Source organism: Artibeus jamaicensis, unplaced genomic scaffold (assembly GCF_021234435.1).
Source record: "Artibeus jamaicensis isolate MK-2021 breed Jamaican fruit bat unplaced genomic scaffold, CSHL_Jam_final contig_426, whole genome shotgun sequence".
NCBI classification, from domain to species: domain Eukaryota; kingdom Metazoa; phylum Chordata; class Mammalia; order Chiroptera; family Phyllostomidae; genus Artibeus; species Artibeus jamaicensis.
The window spans coordinates 2,143,589-2,154,843 of NW_026521826.1; positions in this window are offsets into that span (position 1 = coordinate 2,143,589).

Sequence of the window (11,255 nt, forward strand, 5' to 3'; positions counted from 1 at the left end):
CCCACGGATATCACCTGCCTGGTTTGTCATCTTTGGCTCTGTTCCATCATATTAGAAATCTTTGCAATTTCCCCTTTATTTTGTTTCTGTATTAATTGGTAGTAGAGTGGATACCAGGGGTCTCTTGCAGGCAATGGGAAAGCTGGTGTTTTACTTCGACTAGTCAACTTTCTTATTGAACCAGGTGCCTTTGTTTGAAAAAGTACTGAAAAGAAGGAAGACTGACTTGCTTAAAGATAACCCTATATCACCCATAAATAACTATTAATTGGGATGGCAAGGCTTTAAGTGAGAGTGAAAACTCACAACAGACTGAGTAAATGATCTCGCGCAGAGTATGCCGCTGCAGCCAGGGTTAAATCTTCTTTTTCTCACAACTGCAAAGCGAGTCCACTACCACCCACTTCACCAAGGAATACGAAAGACAGGCAACACTTGGGCTGTTAGGCTCCTCTTGTGGGGTCCCCCTTTTTCTTCATTAAGTTGTATTTGTTTATTTTTCTGTGTGGGTACATCACAGAAACTGTCACACTTGATCGGCGCCTGGAGAGAAAGATGACAGTGTCACGCTCACATCTGTGCAGCTGGAACGAGCAGGGAGAAATTGAGAAGATTAAGCAGGGAGCTCTCCTGCCTGAGACAGCCCAGCTGTGTGAAAAATAAGCCTATTGAACATGAAAGCACTGAACCACCAGAATGACCACTCCAACCAGGAAGGAGAGGAACAAACTCTCTCACAAAGCACAGAGAGGGACACCGACCCAGTCTCTGCACCCTCAGCTCTGTGCCTCGGCCTCAATTTACCAAAGCCCTGCTCGTTCAGCCTTCTTTTTTCAGTAAATGGTTGCAGTGCTTCTTTGTATCAATCAAAAGTTTGTCTAAAATAAGATTTGGACTTTCAACGTTGTTATCTATAAAAGTAAACAGCTTTTTATCGCTTGTAACCTCTGTGTTACCCAGGGAAGCAGCTAAGAACCATAGGTGACCATTTAAATTAAAATTCATTAGGATTGAATAAAATAAAAAATTCAAGTACTCATTTGCACTAGCCACACTTCAAGGCAGCTGTAGACATAGCAGAAAGTTCTCGAGGCAATGAAAGGACTATGGAACTCTGCTCCCAGCATACAACTGCCTGTGTATTCCTGTGAACTTCCTGACACTCTGATAGTCTGCCTTCCGGCTTCCTGGTTGAGCTCTGATATTACTTCAAATGTGAACTCACATGTTAGGAGTTTCCCAGGGACAAGGCGGCTCGGGTTATTTAGAAACTGTGTTCAGTCTTGCAGGCTACTCAGCCTCTGCTTCACCAGGAAACAAAAGGAGCCTCCTGAGATCACCGTCATGGTTAATTTTGTGTGTCAGCCTGACTAGGCCATGGGTGCCCAGGTTAAACGTTATTGCTGGGTGTGTCAAGTGAGACTAGCAGATGAACTGGCAGACTCCGAAGACTCGATTTCCCTCCCCAGGGAGGGTAGGCAGGATCCAGTCCATGAAGTCCATAGAAAAAAAGGTGAGAGAAGGATGAAGTCACTTTTTTTCTCACACCTCATTGATGACCTGGGACATGTCATCTCTACTTCTCTTGCTCTTGGACTGGGATCTACACCATCAGCTCCCCTGGTTCTCGGGCCTTCAGAATTGGACTGAGTTGTGCTGCCTGCTTTCCCAGGTCTCCAGTTTGCAGATGACAGACTGTGGGACTTCGCAGCCTCTATGACGCGTGGGCCAGTTCCAACCACCCTGCTCGTCGTGGTAAGTGCACAGTGTGCAGATGCTTTGTCAAAGCCAGTGGAAAGGCTAATCCACAAACTTACTCTGCCCTGGACATGACGCCTATCAGGCCCTCTCATCCCGGAAAGGGCCCACCCCCTGGCTTAAGCACCACCTAATGCCCAGCAATAGGAGAGTTCACACTTCCACTTTCTGAAGTGCAATAAAAATTTTGGAAACCAAGGATAAATAGGGTAAGGGTAAATAGAGACTATTTGAATTGGCCAAGCCTCCAACTTGGTTCCCAGCTGGACAGGAGGTTTCATGTCTGCTTTGGTCTGAACTGTTGGGCTCTGCTACTGGGCAGTTATTAAACCAGAACAGTGACCAATCCCAGAACCTGTCACTTCCTGAAACTCTTACTTCTTCCCACGACTCACAGCATATTCCAGAGGGAGCAGTTCAGACAGAAAAAAGCTGGGTTTGCCAGGGGCCAGCCCTTGTCCCAGTGCCCCAACCCACCCTCTATTTGATGTGCAGCATGTCCAGCTATGGCCCAGCAAGTGACCAGTTGTTTGATTATTTTCAAAGCTAAATAGTCAGAATAATCCAACAGACCCCCGTATAAATACACTATGCAGAGACGCAAGGTTCTCATAACCTTCTCAATGTGAAAGTTCACATTTCTTCTTCCCGACCTGGCAACAAATTAACAACCAGCCAGCACTTAAACTGGGAAAAAAATTAAAAGAAGAATCAACCACCTATAGGTTTTCTTTTAAATTATTACAGCTGTTTTTTCCACACCAGAGGCTTAGGTTTTGAATTTTAATGTGTATTCATCTATTTTATGCTTCATTGCCCATTTTAATCCTCATTTATTTTCACTGTCTCTTATTTGTGAGCTCAAATGTTTCATATTAAAAAGCAATTTCAAAACATAAGCCTGAAGGGGAGAAACACAATATATATTTTAATTGCACAAGAACACTGGAGGCAACATCAACAGGCTCCTGCCCCACGGACAGGAATCCAAAATGGTCCAATATTTCTGGGAAGTAATTTCATTCAGACCAATCAATGGCTTTAAAAATCATTCTCAATGGGATGCGTATCAGGATGGCAGAATAGGTAAACCCTGTGCTCCCCTCCCCACTAAGGTCTCACTGCACAGAAGTCCCAGAACTAAGGACATACAGAAGAATCCACATGCAGACTGGTAGGGAGGGTGGAGAGGAGGAATGGACCGTCCCTAGATCCATGGTGGTGGTTCAAAAGCTGAGGAATCACTTGGCTGTTAATCTCTCTTTCCTCAGTTTAATTTTCAGGGCCCCTGGCATTCCATCTAAGTGGGTAGAGGGAAAAGTTCTTTCACCTCTATGGTTTCACACCTTGAGCCTCCAGGACTGTGGCATAATAAATTTCTGTTGTTTTAAGACCAAGTTTGTGGCAATTTGTTATAGTCCTAGCCAACTAATACAACCAGACGTCCTGGACTTAAATCCCCCACCATGTCATGGGACATCCTGCCTGCTTATGGGTGTTCATATTCAACAGTATTGCCCTAAACTACCATTTACTGAGCATCTACTATGTGATATCACTCTGATATCACAGAGAGCCAGCCTCTGTGATAGGTGAGAGAGAAACACAGATGGTGAAGTCAGAGTTCCAGCTCCCAAGAAGGTCTGTACACCTTTAAAACCCAGCTCTTAGGCTGCACTTGCACCACAGTTGTTTGTATTTTAGGGAAGCATTTCCATAGAGGAAAAACTCGATTTTTAGCTTACATGAAATGTAAGTGTGTCTGTTTCAGACACACTCCATTTCATCAGTACTACTGAACTAAATTAATGTATGGTGTTGGAGAATATGAATGATATCCGCAGCTAATTTTTATAGAGAGCTTAGGTTGTGCCGAATGTATTCTAAGGACTTTGGCCATTTAATCCTTCTAACAACCCTGGTATGGGTACTGTCATAAACCCCTCAGCACAGGTGAGAACATGAAGCTTGGTGAAGTGAGGGAACCTGCTCATGGCCCCAGAGCCAGTACTTAGATTGGCTAGAGCAGAGGGGCGGATCCAGGATTTGAACTCACGCAGTCTGGTTGGGGGGCTCTGCTTTTAGTTACTGTGTTACTACAAGAGCTCCTTAAGAGATCGATCTCTCTTTCACAGACAAGCAAACGGAGATCCATAACTATTTCCAAAGATCTGCAGGAGGGCTCAGACCAGCATATGCTTCCTGTCTGTAAAGGGCCACTTACTGTTTCTCCTAAATCCTCCTCCCGCCCCCGACCCCGCCGCCGGGACAGGACCTGCAGAGGGCAAAGACTGGATTTCGCTTATTGTGGATTCCCCTGTAGTTTTATCCACAGTCTCCAAGAGAGAAAATGACAACTGAGTGTCTGCGATGGGCCAGGCTGAATTATGAATTTCAATGATCCCAAGACCACAAAGAGTTTGGAGCTGGGATCTAATATTTAAGTACAAATCACAAGAATGAGTCAAATTAAGTGACTTGAAAAACTGTCAGACATTACAACACATTATAATTCAATTGCCAACTGGAAGCTATAGACAGGTTGCCAGGAGAGATATTTAAATTTGAAACGCTTAAAAGCCTCAACTCTGCCTCAGTGCTGCTCTGCACGGGGAAACAGGCCACGGGATTTTCTTCATCTCTCTTTAGTGGGAACCTAAGTGGGATAATGAGACAGAATCAAACTCCAAAATGATGCCTAGGGTATGAACAGACATTCCCTTTGATGATTTGAGACAATAAGTCTCTTTCACGGCTGAAGAACGGCCCCGGGATAGCTCCAAATCGCCCCTCCTCCCCCAGGAGGAGAAAGAGGACAGCCCTTCCCTATGGGACCTCACTAACAAGGGCTGCTCAGCAGCGTCAGCACCGTAATTCAGAGGCACTGAGGCCTTTGTGTGGGCAGCCCTGGGAAGAAAGCCTTTGGGAGAATATTAATTCTAAGAGACAGCACATCATGACCCTTTTGCCTCTTTAGATCTCCTGCTTCTGGTGAGTGGTGGAGCTGTTGCAGCTGTCGTCCCAGCTTCACCTAAGTGGCCCCCATGCTCACCACCTTATCAGAGAAGAAGCAGGCATATCAGATGTCAGCTGAGTACCCAGCAGCCAGTGATCTTATTTCCCCCCTTAATGGAAGAACAGATCTGCACTCCTGATACTGGAAATCATTTCGTTTTTGCACTGCCAGCCACAGGCTCAGCCAGCTCTTCTCTAGACTGGGAATACCAGGAATAAAATATATGTATCCTTCAAGCATATGAAGATGCCTCAAAATTACAGCAGGAGAATGACTCTGAGTAATTGTGTGATGGATACTTCTTGTAGATTACATGGTGAGGTGTTTTTAGAGAAGGTATTTAAAATTTGAAAACTGTAACTGACTTGATGACATTTGAATGAATGGCACTATGCTTTAGGGTCACCAAGGGAGAGATGCAAGGAGAGCTTTGCTCATGAATGCACGTTTCACAGTGGCCCAGGTGGAACCTTTAACTTTGTTGCCATGAAGAAAGAGTGGAGATTCCGCCCTGCCCCCACCACCGCCCCAAGGCCTCAGAGGGATTGCTCGGACAAACCAAAGACTAAGTTCAAAAATCTGGGGTGGATCACAACTCTAATAATTAAAAGATTAAACAGGTGTTTCACACTTACTGCTATAGACTGAATATTTGTGCTTCCTCTCCCTGTCCCCCCCCCCAATTCATGTATTAAAATCTAATCCTCAAGGTGATGGCTTTGGAAGGTAGGGCCTTTGGGGGAGGTGACTAGGTGTTGAGGATGGAGCCCTCACGAATGGTATTGGTTCCCTTATAAAAGAGACTCCAGAGAGCTCCTTCCTCCCTTCAGCACCCAGGGAGAAGACAGCTGTCTATGAACCAGACACTGAATTCGCTGGTTTCATGATCTTGAACTTCCCAGTCTCCAGAACTGCGAGAAATAAATGTTGGTCGTTTAAGCTGCCCAGTCCATGGTATTTTTTTGTTATAACAGCTGGAATGGACTAAGACACTTACCATAGACCAGGTGTTCTGGTAATTGGTTTATAAGCACGGTCTCATTTAATTTTCACAACTATCCTGTGAAGTAGGCACAATTATTATCTTTGAATTCAGAGTGGTTAAGTAACTTACCCAAGATCACATAGACAGTAAGTAGGGGAGCCAGTATTTGAGTCCTGGTCAAGCTTTAGCATTGCCAAAGACTCTTGAAGTGACCAGTCCCGCCTGGAAGTGATGTTCTGTTGATTTGGCCAGCTTATCCCTCAGGGCTTAGCCCCAGGCTAAGGTGGGCCACTCAAACAGAAACAGGGGCGGGGGAGCAGCAGAGCCAGAGGCAGTGTGAGGATCTCACCACACCAGCGTTTCACCTTCTCTGCCCCTGTGAACCCCACCCTTTGTGAGAATGTCTTCCTCTCCGACAGGTGGCCATCAGAGTCCCTGGAAGGGCACCTAGAGATGCACAGTGCCCAACTTCACAACTCTACCTGGAAGCCCTGAATGTGGGCCCTCAACCTCCAATCCCATGGCAGCTATAAAACCTTCCCTGGCTCCCCACCTGGAGGAGAGCTAGGCAGTGATGGGACCTAAAGTGATGTGCTGGGAGTTAGTGGACATTGGATCTGGCTTTGACTGGGCTGCATGTAAATGGACTCACCCTACACAAATCTTTTAACCTTTCTGGACCTCTGTTTTGTTTCTCCAGAAAATAAGGGAGAGAGACAAGGTGAGTCTGTAGTTCCTCCTAGCTCTCAAATTCTATAACCTGTCTCTTCTGAAGTCAAAACATGTGTAACTTAGTACTTAATGCACATTATCTTGTACAGCATTATTCTTTTCACATATCTCTGTTTCTACCATAGTCTCTAAACATTGTGAGTTTCTTGCAGGCAGGGTCTGTCTAGATTCTCAGTCAATGCTTATTAATTTTTGATGTTCAGAGTTCCACTCTCCACAGATAGCCTTGTATTTGACATATTCCCCATGTCCCTAGAAGTCCACCATCATTGTACCACATGGAACAATAGAAAAGGAAGAAACCAAACAGCCAACTGTGGTTTTTAAAAATCTTCTTTGTATTGTGCCTAAATGTAAGCAAAGAATTATCTAAGTAATAGCCTCCTGCTAATTGACACTTTAATATCATAATCTGTAAGACTGAATCACACCAATAAAGCTAAAAGGCATGTAATAAAAAGCACATTGTCCTAATTTTTTTTGGCAGTTTGTTACAGTGGCTGAATTAAAGCCAGCATGATGAACTAGGTCACTTAATCAGATTAGATTTAAGATAAGATAATGTGAAATTTAAAATGCCAACAGTTGAACTATTAAATGGCATGATAGAAACCAGTTAAGTAGGAAAAAGGTAGATGCTATCAACTCTAGAAGCCATTGTCTTGGCATTAATGGAAAAAGCCATGGAAAATAAATACATTCCAGGCGCTTTAAATTCCATGTGTACACATACTTGAAAAACAAGCCAGGCCCTGAAATAATTAAAGCCATCAATCTGAACTGCTTAGGGTTGAAAAGGACTGATATTTCTTACTCATAAAACATGAAACAAGATGTGCAATGTGGTTTCTTTGCCATCTGCTGCTTGAATTGCAGGTATTGTTTCAAAGTTCATTTAACACCAGAATATAATTATTAAGATAATAGGATGCCCAATCTTAGCCAAAGCATTAATGAGAGGTTTTTTTTACTATATTTTTAACTTTATAAACTAAAAGCAACAAGAGTGATTTTAGACTTCTCCTTTGTTTTTCCTCTTTTAGAAGAAAGAGAGCATTAAATGGAAACAAAATCAAATTTAATAAAATTGAGTGTAATAACAACTCCCCACAGAAATACTACATCAAAGTGTTCAGCTGTTTCTCCCATTCATGTTGAAAGCTTTCCGTACAGGTACTGTTTGTAGAAGAAAGCTTGACAGACGAGTACAGATGAGTGAAAGTTATATTAACCAAGCAGTTGATAAATTCACCAGTTTCACCAAAGAACAAGGAAAGTCTATGGTGAAATTAACCATTTCATACTTTTTAAGAATTTAGTCACGGGACTCTCAGTTGCTACTTTCCATTCCTCCCGGCTGCCTCCCATCCTTAGCAAGAGAACCTCACTATCCCAAGCAGCCATTCCATTCTCTTCTTGGAAGCAAAAAATATGCTTTGATTTCTTTTCCTTTTGAAAACCCTGTCTGCCTGCACTGCAGTCCCCATCGGGAAAAGAAGTCCAGCCTTTCTGGTGAACCTATTGCTTTCTGGTGGTGACGCCTCGGGCCTTGTCCTGCTGCTTGAGGCCCTGGATTCTGTGTTTGGGTTCAGGAACCCCCACCAGCTTCTAATAAACTGTGGTTGTTCGCAAATTCCCTTTAGTGTGCTGAGGTGTGCTGGATAAGCATTCACCTGATCCTGACTGTTCATGATCGAGTTGATTTCAGACATAATCAAAATCAGTTTGGTCTTCTCTTTTCTCTTCCTAAACATCCCAAGTTGCAGGGCTTTTCCTTGGTTTCTTACACTTAATGTAAATCTCACAAGGATCTCACTTCCGGTTTCAAGTAGGGACACTCCCTGAGTTTGCTCAAAAGTAAAATAGGCTTGTGGGCTTTTGAATCACCTCTGCTCATGGGAAGAAAATGCTTCAAGTTTTCCAAGGAAAATACAAATGATTAGTCTTGTACCAACTACCAATTCACCAGCAAGCCCTTCTCCTTGGTGAGATGGGGAAATCCCAGAGACCAGGGCCAAATCCTGCAGTCCTTTATATCCAGAACATCCTTCTTTATTTTCCCCTTTTCCCAATGTCCCATCCTTTCTTTAGTTATTTCATATACATTTCCTAAGTGTCTATTATGTGCCCCCAAACACTGTTGGCTGCTGAGGACACAGGAACATGCTCAGATCCCTTCCTGAAAATAAGTCTACATACTTTACTCCACTGTTACTTCTACTTTCTCATATAACTTCTACTTTTTGTCTTATACCTGGTGCATTCGCCTTTTTTGTTTAAACATTTCTCTATACAGAATAAGTTTTCAGAATATATATGCACTCTCTCCTATAGACAACTTTAAAAGATATCAAATGGAATAACCCCAAGTGTTGATCCTGAAAGGACCACATGGTTCCCACTCTGGACTGCCCAGCAGGGTTGACAGGTGGTAGCCTGCAGGAGAGCACCAGGCCACAGGGCTGTTGGACTGAAATCCAGCCCAATCTCTGCAGCCCAGGCCCCTCTCCTGGGACAGGGCTCTCTCCACCTGCAGAAAGAGCCAACTCTGGAAATTCTCACAAAGGTGCCGCGAAGGCTGGCGTAGTTGCCTCCAAAATCATCATCATTGATCTCTACTCACTCTTTCTCTTGCTTCGCTATCCACATCCAATCGTTGCCCAGTTCCATGATGATTGGGTTTGTTTGGATTGATGTGAAATACAGTTGAAGATTTTCTTAAAGGTTATATACACCGATCCTTTCTTCATCCCATATGAAGATTCTACTCACACCAGCAGAGAACTTAATTGATTGTTGGACTAATTTCTTCTACCCAAAAGTCACAGTTGTTTAAATGCTCATTACCTATCTTAGATAGATTGTAACACAAAACTGCTGAGTCCCCATCCATAGGGTTAACCCACTGGGTTGACCTTAATACAAGCATCATCCCTACCACCAACATCATAATTTTTTATATTTGTATGAGATCTTACAAAGTTCTTTTGTATATAGATCACAGGCTTACTCATGTGATTCAACTAAATTGTGGTAGGCCATAGGGCCGAATTAAGATGGATCTTGGCTCTGGATTCACTCATTAAAGAAGAGGGTAAGGAAGAGGGCTGGGAAAATAGAAGGTGAGAAGGAAAAAGAGAATAAGCCAGAGAAAGCCAGACATACCTGTGTGAGAAAAAGAACTGAAGACAGAATAACAAAGACATCTAAAAGGCCAGGGTTTCGGTTTCAGTTGCATCATCTGAGCATTGGGGTGAGTCTTCTTTGTGACTATGAGCATGTTGAGGTTCTGGATGGTCTTTGTCAGGGGCAGCTACTCTCCTCCGTTCAAGGATACAATCTGTCCACGAGGACCTGAATGTCCTAGAACTTGTATAAGGATTGGTGTGCTTGAAATGAGCTAAACTACCATGTTCCACAAATACTTACTGAACACCTACTACATGCCAGCACATTCTAATCCTTCTGCAAATCTGCAGAGTAAATATTACTCTTTGTTTCGTTAGGATAGTATTATCCTATTCAACGAGGAAACTGGCTCAGAGACGGCAAGACCTTCATCTGAGGCCACAGTATCAGGCAGGCAGTGGCCAACCTGGGACCCCACCAAGTTTCATGCTACAAACCTTGGCTCCTTTTAATGAGTTGTGCCACTCCATGTAATCCTGTATCCAATAACTACGTTTTAATTTAATTTTGTTTTGTGTTTGAAGAACTGAGGAGCAAACAGACATAGCTAAGCCAAACGGAATACCTTCAGACGGGGCTCTAAGAACTGCAGAAGTCCCGAGGGGAAGTGGGCAGGTGTCTGTGGGCACCCACAGTCCAGAATAACTCAGAGAACAAAACCTGGCTGCAAGGAGGGGGAAATCTGGTTTGGGTCAGGGCTTGAATTTTTAAATCAAATCGTATTAGTTCAATCTGAAGCTCTCAAGTGCCTGCAGTTAACAGTATAAAAGCATTTCCTCACTTATCTCAAGACAAGAGAGAAAATGTGGCAATTCTTAGAAGCACTTTTACAAGATCCATTATGAACCTCATCATAGAGACTACCTGTGAAGCAGGGGACTGGTTTTTGAGGGACAGGTCAGGGCAAACTGCTCCATCTAGACTGGAAGAACTTTTGGGAGGGGAGCCATGCAGGGAGTTTTGGAGGTCATTGAGTGCTAATTTCATAGAGTGGAGAACTACAGAGAAGGAGGCCTGGGAAGTTGGGTGCAGTGGAGAAAGCCTCGTGTGGGAGCAGGCACCAAGGACCGACTCTCCGATGGCGGCATCCCAAGGCTAGCCCCTGACGGCGTGATCTGGGGAGACGGGTCTCAGCTTCCTTCGACACCAAGTCAGCGTGCTGTAGCTCTAAAATTACTACCGTTAAAAAGGTTAGTGGAAACACTTACTATGTCTGTATTTCTTAATTCATGGAGTTTTCATGCCGATTATTTTGTTTGTGAAGTTATCTATGTTACTATTGGAAGGGGCACAGCCGGTTATTGCATAGTGAGGCTCAGGTTTACTTTTCTAGAAAACAGGCCTAAAAATGATCGTTGTTTCTCTTGAAGACAGGTGATCACTCCTGTGGGCCTCGCTGTCCCTGCCTTCCCAAGAGAGAAGTCCACGCGCCTGCCCCTAAGCACACATGTGCCGTTATGCGTCCAATGTCTCAATTTTAGCTCGTCAGCGAAGTATGAAATTATTTTAAAATGACATAATTTTTGATATTCAAATGAAAATCAATCTGGCAAGGAAAATTACATGATGCTAATT